We start from the raw sequence: 16,978 nt of genomic DNA, 5'->3' as shown, positions 1-16,978 counted from the left end.
TATGTTGAAGAAAGAAAGCTTCAGATGGTGGCAATCCATTTCTGGTAGTATTCCGAGGAACCAATTAACATGGGATCTTTTCAAGACGCGCTTCCGGAGTCGCTACATCGGAGAGAGATATCTGCAGGAGCGACGCCAGGAGTTTCAGAATCTGGAGCAGGGTAATATGTCTGTTATGGATTATGAGGTTGAATTTATCCGATTGAGCCGATATGCTCCTGGACTTGTGGATACTGAGACAGATCGATGCTTGAGGTTCGAGAATGGACTCAGGTATGAAATCAGGAGTCGAGTCGCTACTCACCGAGAGAGGAATTTTGATGCTTTGGTTGAGATAGCCAAGACTGCTGAGGAAATAGAGCGACTGGGTATGGAGCACAAGAGAGATAGTGATCGAGCTCAAACCCGATTCAGGAGGCCTTCTGGTTCTGTTAATTCTTCTGCACATCCTAGCAAGAGAGGCAGGGGTGATTCCTTTCAGAGAGGCGGTGCGAGTGTCAGACCTGTTGCATCTGGTGCTTCAACTTTTCAGTCTACTAGACATGGTGAATCTTCTGGGTTGCAACCTTTGCAGACATGTGATTACTGTGGGAAACATCATCTTGGGGAATGCAGAAGAAAATTTGGCACATGTTTTAGATGTGGTTCTAGTGACCATATTATAAGGGATTGCACAGTGTCAGTTTCTACAGTTCATACACCAGCTCGTACTCCCGCTCGTACTCAGAGTACTGTTCAGACTCCTGTAGGTGGTCGTACTCAGGAGAGAGCACCTGGATCGGCTAATAGAGGCCGAGCATCTCAGAGTAGGGGTCCAGTCAGATCTGAGGCTAGACAACCTGCATTGGTTTACACTGCTAGACTTCGACAAGATCGAGATGGGCCTAATGTGACTGCAGGTACTGTTACTATTCATTCAGTTCCATACTTTGCATTGTTTGATAGTGGCTCTACAAATTCCTATGTATCACATTCCGTTTCTGAGGGTCTAAATATTCCTGTTGAGAATACTGAGCGTTCAGTGATAGTTCAAAGCCCCTTAGGCAAATCCATCGTGTTGGATTGTATTTTTAGAGAGTGCCCTATAGAGATCAATGGGGAGATTTTTCTGGCTGACCTGATAGAGTTACCCTTTGAAGAGTTTGATTTGATTCTCGGTGTAGATTGGTTGGACAAACATCGAGTAAATATTGATTTTGAGACTAAGAGAGTTGTTCTGAAGACCCCAGATAATCGAAAGATTGTAATGATCGGGGAACGACGTGGATTTCTGACGAATGTTGTGTCTGCCTTGGTAGCGGAGAAAATGATCAGGAAAGGTTTCGAGGCGTTTCTTGCTTATATTTTGGACACTAGGAGATCGCAATCTGATATTGAAGGCATCCGAATTGTCAAAGACTTTCCCGATGTTTTTCCCGAGGAGTTGCCTGGATTACCTCCAGATAGAGAAGTCGAGTTTAAGATTGAAGTCTATTCTGGTTCTACCCCGGTTTCAATGGCTCCTTATCGTATGGCCCCAAAGGAGCTTAAGGAACTGAAAGTTCAACTCCAGGAGTTGTTGGACAGGGGATTTATCCGACCCAGTGTATCACCGTGGGGAGCCCCAGTTCTCTTTGTCAAGAAGAAAGATGGGACGTTGAGACTCTGTATCGATTATAGGAAACTGAACAAGCTCACGGTGAAAAACAAATATCCTCTGCCCAGAATCGACGATCTATTTGACCAATTTCGAGGGGCTTCTATCTTTTCAAAGATAGACTTAAGATCTGGTTATTATCAACTTAAAGTGAAAGATTCGGATATTCTGAAGACTGCTTTCCGTACTCGATATGGGCATTATGAGTTTTTAGTGATGTCATTCGGGTTAACTAATGCCCCTGCTGCTTTTATGGATCTGATGCATAGGGTATTTCGACCTTATTTGGACCAGTTTGTAGTTGTATTCATTGATGACATACTGGTGTATTCTAGAAGTGAAGCAGAACATGAGGAGCATTTAAGGATTGTTCTTCAGACTCTAAGGGAGAATAAGCTATACGCTAAGTTGAGCAAGTGTGAATTCTGGCTCAGCGAAGTGACTTTTCTTGGACATATTGTCTCTGCTAATGGTATTCAGGTGGATCCGAGCAAAGTGGAGGCTATTCTGAACTGGAAGCAACCCAGGAACGTCTCTGAGATCCGTAGTTTCTTGGGTTTAGCTGGTTACTACCGTCGTTTCGCTGAAGGGTTCTCCCTTATTGCAGCTCCTCTGACGAAACTATTGAGGAAAGATGTTCCATTTGTCTGGTCTGAAGACCAACAATCTAGCTTTGAGAAATTGAAGACTGTTTTAACTCAAGCCCCAGTGTTGATTCAGCCTGAATCTGGGAAGGATTTTTCTGTCTACAGTGATGCTTCTCATTCTGGATTAGGATGTGTTTTGATGCAAGATAGGAAGGTTGTCGCTTATGCGTCACGTCAATTAAGGCCGCATGAGCGTAACTATCCTACTCACGATCTGGAATTAGCTGCTGTGGTTTTCGCTTTAAAGATCTGGAGACACTACCTCTACGGAGAGAAGTGTTATATGTATACTGATCATAAGAGTCTGAAGTATCTACTTACTCAGAAAGAATTAAATTTGAGACAACGTCGCTGGTTAGAACTTCTAAAGGACTATGATCTAGAGATAGAATATCATCCAGGAAAGGCTAATGTAGTGGCAGACGCCTTGAGCCGTAAGGCGATATCAGATCTCAGAGCCTTATTTGCCAACTTGAGCTTATTTGATGATAACAGTCTGTTAGCGGAGCTACAAGTTAAACCTACTTTGGCCAAGGAGATTAAGGCCAAACAACTCCTTGATAGCTCGTTGCTTCCTATTATTGAACAAGTTAAGCAAGGATCGAGTTCGGAGTATACTGTGGATCAGGATGGTATTTTGTGTTTTCACAGTCGTTACTGCGTCCCTAAAGATGATGAGTTGAAACGAGTTATTCTTCAGGAGGCTCATAGTAGTCCTTATGCTATGCATCCTGGTGGGGACAAAATGTACAATAATCTCAAAGAGCGCTACTTTTGGACTGGTATGAAGAAAAATATTTCAGATTTTGTGGTGAGGTGTTTGACTTGTCAGCAGGTTAAGGCAGAGCATCAGCATCCATCTGGATTGTTACAGTCAATTAAGATTCCTGAGTGGAAATGGGAGCGTATTACGATGGACTTCGTTACTGGTCTTCCTCTAACTCCTTCCAAAAAGGATTCTATCTGGGTGATTGTTGATCGACTCACCAAGTCAGCGCACTTTATCCCTGTTCGGGTTAATTATTCTCTGGATAAACTGGCTAAGTTGTACATTTCTGAGATCGTTAGACTTCATGGTGTTCCGTTGTCTATCATATCTGATCGAGATCCGAGATTCACTTCCAGGTTCTGGAAAGCTTTGCATGAGGCTATGGGTACTCGTTTGAATTTCAGTACAGCTTTTCATCCTCAAACTGATGGACAGTCTGAGCGAGTGATTCAGGTGTTGGAGGATATGTTACGGGGCTGTGTGATTGATTTCCGTGGTAGTTGGGAAGATTTCTTGCCATTAGCTGAGTTTGCTTACAATAATAGTTATCAGACAAGTATTCGCATGGCACCGTATGAGGCTCTGTATGGACGTAGATGTCGTACTCCTATATGTTGGACAGAGTTGCATGATAGAAAAACTTTGGGTCCAGACTTGGTACGAGAGACTGAAGATACTGTTAGACTGATCCGTGATCGCTTAAGGGAGGCATTTGATAGGCAGAAGTCATACGCAGATAAGCGACGTAAGGATATCGAGTTTGAGGTTGGAGATCAGGTTTTTCTCAAGGTATCTCCATGGAAGAATGTATTGAGATTTGGACGTAAAGGTAAACTGAGTCCTCGATTTATTGGGCCGTATCGTATTCTGAAGAAAGTTGGACCTGTTGTGTAACCCCCTAGACCCGGTCTGTGAGTTAGACTCAAACCTAAGTTGTCACATATCCCATTCAGAGGTTTTTTTTTTTTTTTTATCTTACAATACATTATATTAATAATACAGATATGTCCAAAATTATAGCAAATACATGTCACCAAACATAACTGAAAAACATATAGAAATATATGTTCGTACAAAATAAGTAGTTGATTTCCACTGATGCCAAATCTGCTAGCTTACTGTCTGCTACTATCTGAAAAAGGGTAAAAACTACAGAATGAGCTAAAAAGCTCAGTGTGCTCCATACAGTATATAAGAAAAATATACAGATAAAATCTTTCAATGAAATCGGTTTATGCAATATGTTTTTATTTTTTATTTTTAAAACATGAACACTACCCCCATCCGTTCACATCATAGTTGTGTAGGTTCCCCAGAACCATACACCCAACCGCACATGCCATTTAGACCCTGAGCACAAAGCCGAGAAGTCTGCAGATAATCTTCCTTCAACAATACCCCCCCAAATGACAATGAATGTATTAAATTGAAAACAATGATTAATCACTTAAAACATAACAAATATTTCATACTTAGAAACCATATGCAGAAATACGGAAATCAGAATTCAAATCAATAATTCAGATATCAGATAAGCAGATCTCAGAAATCGGTATGAAATACCTTAATTCAGAAGTTATATCAGAATATACAGCAAATCAAATATCAAATACTCGGTATTCAGATAAATTATTTAAATCAGTAATATAATACTGTTAGGAAACACACCTGTAACAGTCTGGGAAATCAGATAGGGAAGCCTATTACTGGGTATGTCGATCACGTTCTGCTGCAGCGCTAGACCCTACGAATTGGAAAAATCCTTATTGGAATCCTAATATAAATAATCTAAATATTATTTAAATAATATACTGAAACCTACGGGTAATTCTCGTATTACGCGGTTCAGACTGATCTGACGAATGGATAACACCGGACCTAATTGATCCTTGCTCAGGTGAAACACGAGTACCTTCATAAAATATTTTGTCGAATCAATTCCTTAACCAAAACTCTTAAAAATAATCAAAACATTAAGATACTAAGCCTTTTTGAGTTCACATGCTCGATTTGGGAATTTTGGGTCAGAATTTGGCAAAATAGACTTCGGAATCAAACTCAGGACGTCGAAAAACATAAAGTATGACCTTCTAAAATTTCGAATTCTTGGTCAAAATTAAAGTCAACGGTTTTGACTGACAATTTGGAGACTTTCGGGTTTGAATTTAGCAAAACGGACCCCAAAAACGGATTCGGGACGTCGAAAACTATCAGGATAGGTATTCTCGGTCGAAAACAAAGGTCGTTTAATAGCCGGTCAAAGCCGGTCAAAGTTCTGGTCAAAGTAGGTCAACAAACTTTCAAACATTTTACACAAATAGCACCATTTTCAAATTAATTCCCAAAATATTATTTTTTTTGAAAAATTACTAAAATAGCACCCATTTCGAATTAATTCTCAGAATAGCACCAAAACTGAATTAATTCCCAGAATAGCACCGGTCAACGGTCAACGGTCAACGGTCAACGGGTCGGGTCAACGGTCGGGTAAACGGGTCGGGTCGGGTAAACTGGTCGGGTCGGGTAAACGGGTCGTGACCGGTCAAACCGGTCAAAACCGGTTCAAAACCGGTTAAACCGGTCAAAACCAGTTTCCAACGTTCACTCGCCTGCGGCGGCGCGTGTGGGCGCGTGCGACGTCCTCCGGGGCTCTAAAAATCACGGAAAAATTTCTAAAAATTATTTTGAGCGATTTCGAGATACTTACAAAGATCGGTTCAAATTTTTGAACGGCGGAGAGCTCGATTTCGACTCGGTCGAATCTTTGACTGATCCACCTCCCCACGCGCCGCCGTCAACGGAGATCGAGGATGACACCGGCGGACTCGGAACGGCACAAGGAACGCGATGGTGCGGGAGGTGTCGTAAACGGAGCAACGATCAGCGATGAATTTAAGATTTTCTCGGCGATTTAGCTAAAAAATACATCAAGACTTTGACTGGAAATTCCCGGCGTTTGGCAGCGTTTCGCTTCAATTAATCTAAGGGATTTGTTCCTCGCTCGATGATGAACACGATGGTGTTTTCAAAACAATGATCGGAGGTCGGACGACGTCAGGATCGTGGTTGAAAGTTGAGATGCGTGGGGGTAAAAACTTAGCAAATTGTTCTGGAATGAAACCAGAATCAATTTGCACGCATATAAGAAGAAGAACAATCTGCCGACACTCCTTGGCATTATTCAGTGATTGGTCACTGAATTTCCTCCACTTTTTAAAACATGCTACAAGTTTTAAAAACTTCCAATTAAATCCTCAAATTTCACCAATTAACTTAATTAAAACCCCAAATTACAATTATATATTTTTTTTTCAATTTTTCGGGTTGTTACAATTCTCCCACTCTACAAGAAATTTCGTCCTCGAAATTTACCTTATGAAAATAGATGCGGAAATTGAATCTCCATTGACTCCAACGTCTCCCAAGTAGCTTCTGAGGGGCTACGATTACTCCATTGAACTTTAACCATTGGGATACGCCTATTCCGAAGAACTCGTTCATCTCTCTCTAAAACCTGAACAGGCTCCTCTTCATATGACAAATCAGGTCTCAGCTCTACCTCATCAACCTGAATGATGTGATCTGGATCTGGACGGTATCGCCTCAATATAGAAACATGAAAAACATCATGAATACGACTGAGCTGGGAAGGCAACTCAAGCTGATAAGTAAACCCTGCCCGTGAATTATTGCAGAACAAATTTTAATGAACAATAATTTGTGGTCCACCCGTGAGCAGATGCAAATTGCAGCGTAAATCAGCAGGAATCACGCCGGGAATGCATTGTGAGCTGTCTTGATTCATGAGGGAAGGGGGCCACCTGTTTTGTTTCATCAGATTCACTACAAGATCGCCCCGGCTGCATGGCGACCTTCAAGTACGCTCCGACTGCATGGCGACCTTCATGCTTCGCCTCGACTGCATGGCGACCAATCTCATCCCTGTATCATTCGCACCATTTGAAGAATAAATCCTCGGAGAGGATTATCACGTGAATTGTTTTTTTTCACAGCGTTTTTACGTGAGTTTAGCCAATCAAAAAGCATATGGCATTACATTTTATCATGTAATATGATTTTTCTACTTTAAATAGATAAAGTTAATTTAAATTTCATTAATTTTATTTTTGTGTGCCCCCACTTATGTAAAACATAATAAAAAAAAGATAAAAAGAACAAAAAAAATTGAATTACGCGCCTTGCTGCGCCTCTGCGTCTCAGTGCCTGGTGTACCTTAGGCGCGCTTTGCTGCGCTTCGTTGAAATCATCTTACCTAGACCTAATTAGATGCTTCACCCTCGCCTCGCCTTAGTGTCTAGGTGCGCCTTAGCTACACCTTAAGCCCCATTGTTGTAGCAGCTATTTGTAAATTCATCAAACTGAATCTTATTATTGGAGCAGCCAAATATAACATAATAAAAAATAAAAAAGTAAAGGTGAAAATAACTTTTCACAACTCAACAAAAAACAAAGATCTATAGCTCTCTGCTACCATAACTTCCTATTATTTTCTTTTCATATTCCAAAATAATTCAACGGAAAGTCACATACATAGCATATTCCTAAAAAAATTATTTCCAAACTGAAATTCAAAGGAAATCTATAGTACATAGCAAATTCTAAAATACTTATTAACCTAAAATTAACATCCTTAATAATACAATGCCTTAGTTTTCAAAGGAAATACCTTGTTTAACAGAATTCAAAACTAGAAGTTATAGAATTTCTGATATTTGAAAATTATAGAATATCTTAATTATAGTTTTTAAAGGAAATAACTTATTTAATAATAGAATGCTTAATAAAATTATTATTATCCTAATATTTGAGAAGTTATAGAATTTCTCTAGCTTAAGCAAGAGGGTATTGGAGGGAAAATCATCAACCATCTTCGAGAATAGTTTTAGCTGCAACCTTCATATTTATCACTACTTCTATAAAGGAACGAAATTCTAAAACGAAAGAAATTTAAATATTCAGAAATGAACCATAACACTTCAATCAAAGCTAATTTAATTAGCACGAACCAAGTTACCTCAGTAGTTAAAGGTATTCATAGAGGTTCCGGATTCGAGCACCAGAAACTACAAATTATTTAAATGTTCATTGTCAAATGGTTGAGAGTCTTTAGGGTAACAAATATTTTGACTACATGAGAATATGAATGTTGCTGGCCAAAATAATTGTCACTGGTGAGAAGGAGGTGATGGTATTTAATCGAATGATTTGGGTGTCAAGAGCTTTGAAGGGAAAACTAGGAAAACAATTTCCTTTGACCAAAGAGTTTTTCTTAAACCAAACACGGAAAAACTAGGAAAACATTTTTCGTAAATTATTTTTCTTCAAACAAATAGACCATTAATCTTTATTAACTCTTATAAATTCATTTACTATATGTAAGGGTATTTTAGTAATGTTTTATACTTAGCGATATTCCAGTCTTTTACCACTCGAAGTTTTGAGAAAACTTGTATTAGTGGTCATTCAAGTTTTGAGGAAACTTGTTTTTAAAATTGTATAATTGTATTTTATTTGTACTACACACGTACGAATGAGATTGAATCACATGTTGATAAATCATATGTTCACAAGTTTTGAATGAAATTAAATCATATGTCATGGTAAACTAGAAGTTTACAAGTTTTAAATGAGATTGAATCACATGTCATGGTAAATCAGAAGTCTACAACTTTGAAAATTTTAATTAATTGGCATGATTGGTTAGACCATCCTAATCACTATAGATGCTAAAAATAATAATGAGTTTTGCATAAATATTAATGAAAATAACATGAAGTTCTTGTGTTGATTGTTCTCAAATGAATTTTGTACCTCACTCGTTAATGTTGAGACTGAATGTCTTACGTAACTAATTAAAATGGGCCTACTTATCCATAATATGGAAAGTTTTTGGGATATGCATCAACATGATAATCACACACACACACATATATATATATTATCAGCTCATGACCTAAAATTTTTGAGACAATTTACTGAATAATTGGAAAAAAAAAGAAGTTTCAAATTACGTAATTAAGACTATCGTCTTACTAAAATTAGTGAGTTTATATTTCAAACATTTTAAATATTATATAGTATATCAGTTAAAATAACTGTTATAAAGCCTATTGTTTATAAATGAAATAGTTTAACAAATTTTTCATTGACTGCATCTTTTTGTTGAAAACATTTTGATATTTCGATATAATAAATTAATTTAAATGAATTTTAAGATTTTACAAATAATTTTCTAAGGTATATTCGAATTAATTAATCGGATATCAAATTATTACTCCAAGTCTTTCAAGATCAATCCTTACTAAATGTGTAAAATTGTTATTTGTACTTAAATTATTTTTGAAACAATTTTCACAAAGTATTTTGAACCAAAATCAAGCCTTAAATCAATTTTTCAAAGGCATGCACCGATGCATCAATCCATGCATCGATGCACCATTGAATAAATTGAACATCAAATGCATTTCATGCATCGATGCACTCTCTATGCATCGATGCACTCTCTATGGATCAATGCACTTGGGTTTTATTAAAACATCGAATGCATTTCATGCATCGATGCACAAGCAATGCACCGATGCACTCAGGCTATTTTCAAACATCAAATGCATTTTATGCATCGATGCACACTTGGTGCACCGATGCACTAAGTGTTCCAATGGTCAAAATATTTGAATTTTACACCGATGCATTATGGTCATGCACCGACGCTCCCAACCAGTTTTATTAATTGTTTTCACACAATAACGGCTCTATTGACTCCACTAATCATCCCCAACGTTTAGAATCATTTGAAGGTGTATTTAAACAAGCTTAGAAGCCATTGATCAACAACAAGAAACAAGAATCAAGAGAGAATTAGAGAGAAAGCATCAAACCTCAAGTTTGAGCATTTTAAAGCCTATTTTTCATTCAATATTCATTTTGCTTTCAAGAACACTTATTGTGCTCAATTGTATTTATTCTTGAGTTTTCTTTCTTTGTTCTAGAATTGTGCAAACATATTTGCCTTGTGAGGTTTTTTCTTGTAAGTTTGCAAATTTGTAATCTTCTCTTTGAGAAAAGAGTGTTATCAAGAATTGGGGTATATTCTTGAGGGAGTTGTAAGGTTATCTCTTTTGCCTCAAAAGAAAGAACAAATTAGTCAATTTGTTGGAAAATCCTTATTATGGATAGCTAAGGTAGTGGATGTATACTTTGATTGATAAAGTCGAACCACTGTAAATCGCCGTGCAATTACTTTCAATTTTCTGCAAAAGCTTCCACCAAATTTTTTATTGCCAATTCACCCCCTCTTGGTCGATTCCATTGATCGATTAACTCAACAATTGGTATCATAGCCTCACTCATTTGAAGGTTTAATCGCCTCTTGAGTCGATTTGAGAGGAGTTACATCGATTATTAAGTCATCAATGGCCTCCGCTTCAAATTACAACTCCGGTCTCGATTCGATGTCTGTCAACAAGCGTTCTTTCTTTAATAGAGCTAACTATGCCTATTGGAAAAATAGGATGATGTACTTCATTCAAGCAAGTGACATGGGAGAATGGAATGCCGTAGAAGAAGGATACATCAAGCCTCTCACTCATCCAAGGTTGTGGAGTGAAGGAGAGACAAGAATGTTCTAGCTCAACTCCAAAGCCATCCATATCATATTTTGTGCTCGTGGACCAGATGAATACGGAAGAGTTTCATCTTGTACAACCACCAAAGAAATATGGGACAAGCTTCAAGTCACTCATGAAGGTACCAATGAGGTAAAGAAATCTAAAATTAGCATTCTAACGCATAGCTATGAAAATTTCAGGATGAAATCAAATGAAGATATCAAAGCTATGACGGATAGATTTTCAACAATTGTCAATGGTCTCAAATCATAGGGAGAGATCATTTCAAATGAAAAGCTTGTGAGGAAGTTAGTCTACTCTCTTCCGAAATCATGGCAATCAAAGAAGACAGTAATCATCGAGTCTAAGGACCTAACGTCCTTAACTCTTGAAGAGTTAATCGGTTCCCTTCTCACTCATGAAATGATGCTTGAAGATGAAGTAGAGCTCGATAAGATTGACGAGACACCAAAGGAGAAGGAGAAGAAGAAAAACATTGGAGTTGCTCTCAAATCCACAAAAGATGAGTGTGATTCGAATGACGATGATGATGATGAGAAAATGACATTATTTTCCAAACGATTCAAAAAGTTGATGATGCCCAACCAAGAAAGAAAATTCAAACGCAATGAAGGCTTCAAAACTGAATCGAAGGAGAAAGACCCGATCATTTGCTATGAATGCAAAGAGTCGGGGCATGTCAAATATGATTGCCCATAATTGAAGAAAAAGGGTCAAACTAAAAAGAAGAACAAGGCTCATGTAGCTACATGGAGCGATGAAGAAGGTTCTGATGAAGAGGAACAAGAAGTTGCAAACTTGTGCTTGATGGCTATCGGGGAAGATTCTAAGGTAACCTCTAACTCATTCGAATTGGATGAATTATCTTATGATGAGTTATTAGAGGATTATAATGATTTGGTTTCGGATTATAAGACTCTATTTTCAAAATACAAAAATGATATTTCAAAATTGAAAAATGAAAATAGTCTTTTATCCAAGACCAACAATGAGCTTGAAAGTAAGATCAAAGAATTGCAAATCAAAATTAATGATTTTGAAAAGAAAAATACTGATTTGCATAACTTACTTTCAAAAGTTCATGATGATCATCAAAAGAAGATTGATGATCTTAAAACTTCTTTTAATAAGGTTGGTACAAAAAGTTTTGAAAAGGGTGAGAATTCAAAATCCAACTTTCTTAAGAAAAGTTTTAGAAACTACAATCATAGAAGTCCTCAAAGAACTTCAAATGGTAAAATCATTAGGAGTATATGGGTTCTTCCTAAAGAACTCATTACTACTAAAGATAAAAATATCCTTCATAAATGGATACCTAAGGGGACAAGGATTTTAGAAACTAATGAATATGGACCCAAAAGAATTTGGGTACCAAAAATTAGAAATTAATCTATGTTTATAGGAAAAGGAGCATTGCTACAAGGCACGGGAAACAAATACAAATTCATGGTACCTTGATAGTGGATGCTCGAGACACATGACCGGAGACAAAAGCCGGTTCATAGAGCTTAACGTAAAAAATGGAGGAGAAGTGACTTTTGGTGATAATTCAAAAGGTCACATTGAAGGTATTGGTACTATAGGTAATATCTCTTCCATACAAATTAATAATGTGTTATATGTTAATGGATTAAAGCATAATCTATTGAGTATTAGTCAATTATGCGATAAGGGATTCAATGTCATGTTTGAAATTAATGGTTGTAAAGTCATTGACATTGCATCTAATCGGATTATGCTTGTTGGTCATAGAATAGGAAACATTTACATGGTGCATTTAGATTTTATTAATGTGACTAATTTATGCCTAGTTGCTAAGGATGATCATGATAGTTGGTTATGGCATAGGAGACTAGGACATGCTAGTATGAGTGTTTTGCAACGGCTAGATCAAGGTGATTTAGTTCGAGGGTTGCCTAAACTAAAATTTGATAATGATAAAATCTGTGATGCTTGTGCTAAAGGAAAACAAAAGCAAGTTTCTTTTAAATCCATTAATGATGTATCAACTAGTAGAGTATTACAATTGATCCATATATATCTTTTTGGGCCAACTAGGACTACTAGCTTGGGTGGAAAACAATATGCATTTGTCTTGGTAGATGACTATTCTAGATATACTTGGGTTCTATTCTTAAGTACTAAAGATGAAGCATTAGAAAATTTCATCACATTTTCAAAAGTAATCCAAAACGAAAAAAGTTACTCTATCACTAGTGTTAGAAATGATCATGGCACTGAATTTGAAAATCTTGGATTTAATGAGTTTTGTAATTCTAATGGTATTAGCCATAATTTTTCAGCACCTAGAACCCCTCAAAAAAAATGGAGTTGTTGAAAGGAAAAATCGAACTTTAGAAGAAATGGCTAGAACCATGCTTTGTGAAAACAATTTGCCAAAATATTTTTGGGCGAAAGCCACAAATACCGCTTGTTATATTATTAATCGAGTAATGATTAGGCCATTTTTAAAGAAAACTCCATATGAAATTTTCAAAAATAAAAAGCCTAACATTAGTTATTTTCATCCTTTTGGATGTAAATGTTTTGTTTTAAACAACGGTAAAGAAAATCTTGGCAAATTTGATGCTAAAAGTGATGAAGGAATTTTTCTGGGTTATTCCTTAAATTCTAAAGCTTATCGTGTATTTAATAAAATAAATTTAGTTGTAGAAGAGTCTATACATGTTGATTTCGATGATAATCCCCTTCCGAGGAAGGATTCTTGTGTTAATGATAATGTAGGTATTGTACAAGCAAATGACGTTAGACATAACGTTGGAGAATCATCATCATCAAAGGAGAAAATGAAAGATGAGGAAACTCATGATCCTTTAGAGAATCCAACCATTGAAGAAAGGGAAGTTTCTTACCCAAGAGAGTACAACTTTGTCAAGGATGGTGAAATTATAGGTGATTCATCCAAAGGGGTAACTACTCGATCTTCTCTTAGAAATATTTGTAATTATGTTGCATTTATTTCATGCATAAAGCCTAAGAAAATCAAAGAAGCATTAAAATATGAACATTGGATTATGGCTATGCAAGAAGAGTTAAATCAATTTGAGAGAAGTAAAGTATGGACATTAGTTGAAAGGCCTAGTAATAAATCTACTGTAGGTACTAGATGGGTATTTAGAAATAAGCTTGATGCGAGTGGTAATATAGTGAGAAACAAGGCTAGACTTGATGCTCAAGGGTATACTCAAGAAGAAGGCATAGACTATGATGAAACATACGCTCTCGTAGCTAGGATGGAAGCAATTAGAATGTTATTAGCATTTGCATGTTTTAATGAATTTAAATTATATCAAATGGATGTTAAAAGTGCATTTTTAAATGGTTTTATAAAAGAATAAGTGTATGTGGAACAACCTCCAGGTTTTGAAGATTCAAAATTTTCGGATCATGTTCTTAAATTGACAAAAGCACTTTATGGTTTAAACCAAGCTCCTAGAGCTTGGTATGAAAGATTGTCAAACTTTTTAATTGAAAAAGGTTTTTCAAAAAAGAAGGTTGACACTACATTTTTTTAAAGCATAAAGGTAAAGATTTATTAGTAGTTCAAATTTATGTTGATGATATAATATTTGGTTCTACTAATGATGTTCTTTGCCAAAAAAATTATAAGCTAATGCAAAGCGAATTCGAAATGAGCATGATGGGGGAGCTCTCATTTTTCTTGGGACTCCAAATCAAGCAAAGAAAAGATGGCATCTTCATCAATCAAGCTAAGTACGTCAAAGATATGCTCAAGAAATTTGGACTGGAAAATGGCAAGCCTCATGACACTCCAATGAGCTCTTCAACAAAACTTGACTTAGATGAAGGAGGTAAATGTGTAGATGTTAAATTATATAGGTCAATTATTGGATCTTTACTGTATCTAACTGCAAGTAGACCGGACATTATGTTTAGTGTTTGCTTATGTGCTAGATTTCAATCATTCCCTAAGGAATCACATTTACTAGCTGTTAAGAGAATCTTTAGATACCTTAAGGACACTCCTAGTTTAGGACTTTGGTATCCTAGAGACTCTAGCTTTAGCTTGCATGCTTTTCTGATGCGGATTATGAAGGAACATATGTTGATTTCCTTGGAAATATGTTGATTTCCTGGTTTTCAAAGAAACAAAATTGTGTTGCATTATCTACCACTGAAGCATAATACATTTCAGCTGGTAGTTGTTGTGCACAAGTTTTATGGATAAAACAACAACTTTTTGATTATGGAATTGAAGTAGGTACTATTCTTATCAAGTGTAACAATACTAGTGCTATTTGTCTCACTAAAAATCCCATCCAACACTCTAGAACTAAGCACATTGAAATAAGACATCACTTCATTAGAGACCATGTCATTATGTAAGATGTAGTTCTAGAATTTGTTGATACTTTGCATCAATTAGCGGATATCTTTACAAAGCCTTTAGACAAGGAAAGATTTTGGACACTTAGGAGAGAATTAGGTTTGACCAACCTATCTTCACTTAGTGTTTAAAATAATTTTAGCACTTTTAAGAATAAAAGAAAAATGCTTATAATAATAATTTTTGATTGCATTCTTTGCTATTAGTTAGGGGGAGTTTATGTTGCTTGATGAAAATTAATTTTATGTTCAAATGAAATTTAAAGGATTAATTTGATTGATTGAACGTGATTAATCTTCAATATATGAGTTTCCAATACCACTAAATCTAATTAATTTAGCATTTTAAATGTTTAAAACGGATTTTTGACATTTTTGTGCTTCATGCATCGATACACTTAATAGTGCATCGATGCATCCTTTTGAATGTGCATTGATTCATCATGTTGATACATCGATGCACGCCTTGAATGTGCATTGATGCACAGGGTCATGCATCGATGCATCCGTCGGGTTTTGGGTTAAAATGCCTCATTTTCTTTATTTTCTCAAACCCTAAAACTAAAAACTCTCCCGCCGTTCGTCCCTCTCTCACTCTAAATCCTCCTTTTGCTCAAAATCATCGGAAAATCATCGGTTTCTTCATGCTTTTCATCTTCAAAACCTGTTTATATCATTAAATCATGCAAAACAACTCCTCATCCCTCTCAATCTGAATTTTCAAGGTAATATTTCAAAAACCTCTATTTTATTGATTTTTGATTTTAGAACTAGTTTTGATTAGTTCTAGGATGAACATTATATCAGGAATTGATTGTTTGTAGGTTCTAAACTAGATTTTACTACCAATTTCGTCAAAAACAAACATTTTTTCAAGATTTTTCTTTGAATTTCGAAATTAAAAAAAATATGATTTCAAAAATTAGTAATATTTTTGATTTAATTGTTTTGTTTTCATGAAAACTATATTATGTTTATCAAATATTATTTTAAAATAGTTTTCAAAACATGCCCATTAGGATATGGATTAGAGAACCTTGAATTATTAAGGACTCATTTGAGTTTTGGGATTGATTGTGCATACATGTGTTTCAAATTGCAGATGATATTCCTTATTCTGATTTCCTTTAATCATGTCAAACCCTAAATGCCCTAGAACTTCATCAAGTCATTCTCATTCAAACCAACCTCCTAATCATGTTCCTCAACCTTCTAATATCCTATTAGGATCTTGCTTTAACATGCCTGAGCGTCGTAGAGACGAATTTTACTCTAGGTACAGAAATTCTTTCCAAACTTATAGAATCCGTGAATAGCGTATTCCTTCGCTTCAAGCCATGGTTGATATTGACTTCGAATACCTTCCGATTCTTAAATCTTGGAAGTTTGATAAATTGTTTCAGCTTAAACCTATCGTTTATCAACAATTGGTTCGCATTTTCTATTCCAATGCGGTGTGTATTCAAAATGAAACTCAATGTGGAACTATAGCCATTAGATCCTATATTTTAGGCCAATATATTAATATTGACCCCGAGACTATAGGTTTTCGATTTGGGTTAGATGATAGTGGTATATATAATGAGAGTGAAAATGTGGAATATCCCTATGTTCCAAACTCCAGTGTTAGTACTCTACGATCTCATCACGATCGTTTTCTCCATTTGATGATCTCATGGTGGTTTAGACCATCCGGAGGTAGGTACTCCACACTTCATTCTAGGGATTAATGGTGGATGTATTGTATTAAAAATAAAATCAAAATAAATCTTCCCCACATTATATTCAGTTAACTAGTGGATATCATAAACATTGTTCCTTCAAAACATGTTGAAACATTGATTTATGGATGTCTTCTTAGTAACCTCTTTATCAAACTTGGTCTAGACGTCTCTCTCGACAATCCTAT

General features: G+C 36.1%; 1 long non-coding RNA gene across 1 annotated transcript; it reads right to left on the bottom strand.

Annotated features, from left to right (window-relative positions):
* Positions 1 to 4,757: 4,757 nt before the first annotated feature.
* Positions 4,758 to 5,791, bottom strand: LOC120185334. Its single transcript, XR_005522110.1, has 3 exons — positions 5,760 to 5,791; positions 4,875 to 4,964; positions 4,758 to 4,796 (listed from the first exon to the last, which is right to left on the bottom strand). It is a non-coding gene; the product is annotated as an uncharacterized LOC120185334 (long non-coding RNA).
* Between the last annotated feature and the right edge of the window lie 11,187 nt (positions 5,792 to 16,978).

The sequence above is a fragment of the Hibiscus syriacus genome, unplaced genomic scaffold, assembly GCF_006381635.1.
Source record: "Hibiscus syriacus cultivar Baekdansim isolate YM2019G1 unplaced genomic scaffold, ASM638163v2 tig00113096_pilon, whole genome shotgun sequence".
Taxonomy (NCBI): domain Eukaryota; kingdom Viridiplantae; phylum Streptophyta; class Magnoliopsida; order Malvales; family Malvaceae; genus Hibiscus; species Hibiscus syriacus.
This window is presented reverse-complemented; position numbering and strand designations above follow the sequence as displayed.